This window comes from Triticum dicoccoides, chromosome 2B (genome assembly GCF_002162155.2).
Source record: "Triticum dicoccoides isolate Atlit2015 ecotype Zavitan chromosome 2B, WEW_v2.0, whole genome shotgun sequence".
NCBI classification, from domain to species: Eukaryota; Viridiplantae; Streptophyta; class Magnoliopsida; order Poales; family Poaceae; genus Triticum; species Triticum dicoccoides.
The window spans coordinates 187,428,545-187,433,844 of record NC_041383.1 but is presented as its reverse complement, the minus strand read 5'-3'; positions in this window follow the sequence as shown (position 1 = coordinate 187,433,844).

The window sequence follows — 5,300 nt, the reverse complement described above, 5'->3', positions numbered from 1 at the left end:
TCCGGCCCGCCCAGGATGAAAAGCCCATTTTCTGTCATGATTTTTTGTCATAGAAGTAGGAGCCCACCACATCTATGATGATACCGGGTTTTGTCACAATTATCGTCATAGAAGTGTCATATGTATGACAGAGTTTTTTTTCGTTCGGTCCAAAATGTCACGAATGTGTCTTTTTTAGTGGAGGGAGTAGTAAGTAGTACTGCCTCCATAGTGGGTACGTACTCCGTAAAATCAGATTTTCCCAAAACTAAGTCGCTCAACCTTTATCTGTTTGTTTCCCTTCCTGCCTTGTTGCCTCGAACAGACTATGCCAAACTCCCCTGCATGCCGCGGAGGAAAAGACCTGCCCTCGCCTTTTTTAGTCCGGGTTTGTATTGATGGATCATGCGAAGCATCAAAAACCAAGCCGTGTCTTGTACTCCTCCGCCATACTAAAAGAGTGGAGACGCTCGCTTTCATGAATTCTGTACTTCCTCTTGCCGACATGTGGACATATAGCAATCGAGTCAACGTGTCATGCACCAAATAACAATGCAGAACAACACGGGGCGCACCCCAGTCGTAGCGCCCCACTAGTAGTAATGAGCAATGAGACGTCAAATCACATTGTCGTACCTGCCCAGGCAGACGGAGCAACCATTATTTCACACTTCGTTGAATCCGCTTCGCCATCATCTCCTTCAATAAAACCACATATTGCTTCTGCCATTGTTCTACCTCAAGAGCGACGCGTATCGCCTTGGTACATCATGACACGTGGGACCGCATGACAGGCCATGCTCCCCTGCCCACCGCTTGGTAAAATCACCTCATTTTTACGACTTCCTATGTCTCGGTTTACTGGGTATGCACGTCGTTCTAGGTTGAGATTTTAACTAGCTATATATGTATTATTTGTGATGAACAATATATGTTTAGAAACTACATCCGCTTAGGCTAGTCATAGTGGGTAGTAACTTAAACTAGTAACATATGAATGTTACTAGTCTATGTTACTACCATCATAGTGGGTAGTAACATAAGTGTAGTGTCATGCAAGCCTTCATTTATTATATTGTAGACTCATTTTGCATTGGGGTGCGTTATGTTACGACAGCATATTATGTTACCACAAGATCCTCTCTTCTCATTAACTCCATGCCACATAAGCATATAAGTCTTGGGGTGCGTTATGTTACTAGCTAAGTTACTCCCACTATGGCTAGCCATAAGAATCCAATGATATACTTTTTGTGACATAGTAACTCATATTTAGTTAGTCAAATGGATGACCTAGAACTACGTGCACGCCTTGTAAACCAAGATGGAGGGAATAGTACCCTTTTAGATCAATATAGTCGGGATTCACCAAGGAGCAAAACTAAGTGGTAGGCTGCTCCTATCATGTTGGCATAGCAACTCAAGCAGGGTCATTGCGCACACGAAATGGCCACACACTTAACAAGACCCCTTTGGCCGACATGTGGCTCATCCACTGTCTTGGTCCATGTGTGATGCACCAAATTACAGTTCAGAGCACCGGTTGGACTTGGAGGCACCCCGGTCGTAGCGCTGAAGTAGTAGGAAATGAGCGATGAGGGGGCAAATCACAAAGCCCCGCCTTTCTCGCATTAAGCTAGACGGACGAAGCAACCATCATTTCACTCTAGGGTGCAAGAGCATAAAGAAAAGAGAAAACCAATTATGCATGCCGCAGCTACTTAGGGCACCCTAGGATAGGAGCCTCCACTACAAATCTGCTTCTCCCTCGTCCTCTTGAAGAAAACCGATGATGCACGCGGCGGGTAGGGTTTTTAGGAGTACTATGGCGTGCGGGGCCACAACATAGTAAACAGGAGAGGGATTGAGTTCGAGTCGATGCCTTAATATGGTTGGGCCGCTTGGTTTTACGGGAACGAGGGGGCATTTTGGGTTCAGGGACCCGTGGAGATATACGTACAAAAAATTGTGGACGTAGGTTCGGCCGAAAGGCAATGATGCATGGGCCCGGCATTTTGATATACCCGTGGCCGCGTGAAATTTTCTACTCAAGATAATGCATAAAATTTCATCCAAAAACATCTATAACTAATGGGAAGTGAATGTATGCTTATAATCAAAATGTAATATAAAGAGAAAAAAATGAATTGCAGTTAAAAGAATGACATTTCTAACAAAAATGTGAATGTGAACTACATATGTGTGCACATGACCAACACATACGTTGTCAATACAAAATCTAACGCAAGAAATAACTTATGAGTAACATGCACGAATTGATGATGTGGTGCTTGCATGCATAGAGTACAAGAAAAATGTGATTTATGACTTGCATGCAGCACGTGTTCTTGTTCCTGATGACCCACAAGTATAGGGGCTCTATCATAGTCCTTTAGATAAGTAAGAGTGTTGAACCTAACGAGGAGCAGAAGGAAAAGACAAGCGGTTTCCAGTAAGGTATTCTCTGGAAGCACTGAAATTATCGGTAACAGATAGTTTTGTGATAAGGTAATTCGTAACGGTAACAAGTAACAACAGTAAACAAGGTGCAGCAAGGTGGCCCAATCCTTTTTGTAGCAAAGTACAAGCCTGGACAAACTCTTATATAAAGCAAAGCTCTCCCGAGGACACATGGGAATTACCGTCAAGCTAGTTTTCATCATGCTCATATGATTCACATTTGTTACTTTGATAATTTGATATGTGGGTGGACCGGTGCTTGGGTACTGCCCTTTGTTGGACAAGCATCCCACTTATGATTAACCCCTCTCGCAAGCATCCGCAACTATGAAAGAAGAATTAAGGTAAACCTAACCATAGCATGAAACATATGGATCCAAATCAGCCCCTTATGAGGTAACACATAAACTAGGGTTTAAGCTTCAGTCACTCTAGCAACCCATCATCTACTTATTACTACCCAATGCCCTCCCCTAGGCCCAAACAATGGTGAAGTGTCATGTAGTCGATGTTCACATAACACCACTAGAGGAGAGACAATATACATCTCATCAAAATATCGAACGAATACCAAATTCACATTATTACTTATAACAAGACTTCTCCCATGTCCTCAGGAACAAACGTAACTACTCACAAATCATATTCATGTTCATAATCAAGGGGTATTAATATGTATTAAGGATCTGAACATATGATCTTTCACCGAATAAACAAACTAGCATCAACTACAAGGAGTAATCAACACTACTAGTAACCCACATGTACCAATCTGAGGTTTTGAGACAAAGATCGGATACAGGAGATGAATTAAGGCTTGAGAGGAGATGGTGCTGATGAAGATGTTGATCGAGATTGACCCCCTCTAGATGAGAGGATCGATGGTGATGATGATGGTGATGATTTCCCCCTCCCGGAGGGATGTTTCCCCAGCAGAATAACTCCGTCGGATCCCTAGATTGGTCCTGCCCAGGTTCCGCCTCGAGACATCCCGAAAGCTTCCTTATGATTTTTTCAAGGTCAAAAGACGCCATATAGCAGAAGATGGGATTGGGGGCCTGCTGAAAGTGCAACTATCCCTAGGTGGTTTTGGTAATTCCTAACAACATATAGCTCATTGAGCTAACACTATTTCAAGATAAATATTTCAGGAGAAGCTCAATGAATGGCATGGCATGGATGAGAAAAGTGGACCCCTCAAAATGCTAAGGATAAAAGGATTGGCTCAAGCTCAAAGCTCAAGACTCTACATTTTACATTTTAGTGATCCAAGATCACATTGAGTCTATAGGAAAAGCCAATACTATCAAGGAGGGATGAGGTGTTGCTTAATGAGGTTCTTGCTTCAAAGTGCTTAGTGATGTGCTCCAAAACCCTCAACTACTTTCTCACATCCACATATGACCTAAACCAAAAGTCAAACTCGGCCCCACCAATTCTTTCTATCCGGCGCCACCGAGTTCAGATGTCATAGCCACTGCCACAAAACCCTAGGCAAATTGGTCTCACCGATAGGGATCTCGGTCTCACCGAGATGGGATTGTAATCTCTCTGGTTCCCTTCGTAACGTTTCGGTACCACCGAGATGAGCGAACGGTGTCGGTGTCAAAACCGGCGGATCTCGGGTAGGGGGTCCCGAACTGTGCGTGTAAGGCTAATGGTAACAGGAGGCTGGGGACACGATGTTTACCCAGGTGTGGGCCCTTTCGATGGAGGTAATACCCTACTTCCTGCTTGATTGATCTTGATGATATGAGTATTACAAGAGTTGATCTACCACGAGATCGGAGAGGCTAAACCCTAGAAGCTAGCCTATGGTATGATTGTTGTTGATGATCTTGAGTCCTATGGACTAAACCCTCCGGTTTATATAGTCACCGGAGGGGGCTAGGGTTACACAGAGTCAGTTTACAGAGAAGGAGATCTACATCTGAATCGCCAAGCTTGCCTTCCATGCCAAGGAGAGTCCCATCTAGACATGGGACGAAGTCTTCAATCTTGTATCTTCACAGTCCAACAGTCCGGCCAAAGTACATAGTCCGGCTATCCGGATACCGCCTTATCCAGGACTCCCTCAATTGGTCCCACCGAGATTGAAATGTAAACTCTTTGTTTCCCTTCCGTAACATTTCGGTCCCACCGAAATGAGCGAACCGGTCCCACCGAGTTTACCTGACCAACTCTCTGGTTAGCTTATTACCAAAATCGGTCCACTGAGTTTGTGTAATCAGTCTCACTGAGATTACGTTATGCCCTAACCCTAACCATATCGGTCCTACCGAGTTGCATGTCGGTCCCACCGAAAATCCTAACAGTCACTAGGTTTGCTGAATTGGTCCGACCAAGTTTCTCAATTCGGTCCCACCGAGATTGGCAAGTTGTGTGTAACGGTTAGATTTTGTGTGGAGGCTATATATACCCCTCCACCTCCTCTTCATTCGTGGAGAGAGCCATCAGAACAAACCTACACTTCCAACTTACATTTTTTGAGAGAGAACCACCTACTCATGTGTTGAGACCAAGATATTCCATTCCTACCATATGAATCTTGATCTCTAGCCTTCCCCAAGTTGCTTTCCACTCAAATCTTCTTTCCACCAAATCCAAATCCTGTGAGAGAGAGTTGACTGTTGGGGAGACTATCATTTGAAGCACAAAAGCAAGGTGTTCATCATCAACACACCATTTGTTATTTCTTGGAGAGTGGTGTCTCCTAGATTGGCTAGGTGTCACTTGGGAGCCTCCGACAAGATTGTGGAGTTGAACCAAGGAGTTTGTAAGGGCAGGGAGATCGCCTACTTCGTGAAAATCTACCGCTAGTGAGGCAAGTCCTTCGTGGGCGACGGCCATGGTGGGATAGA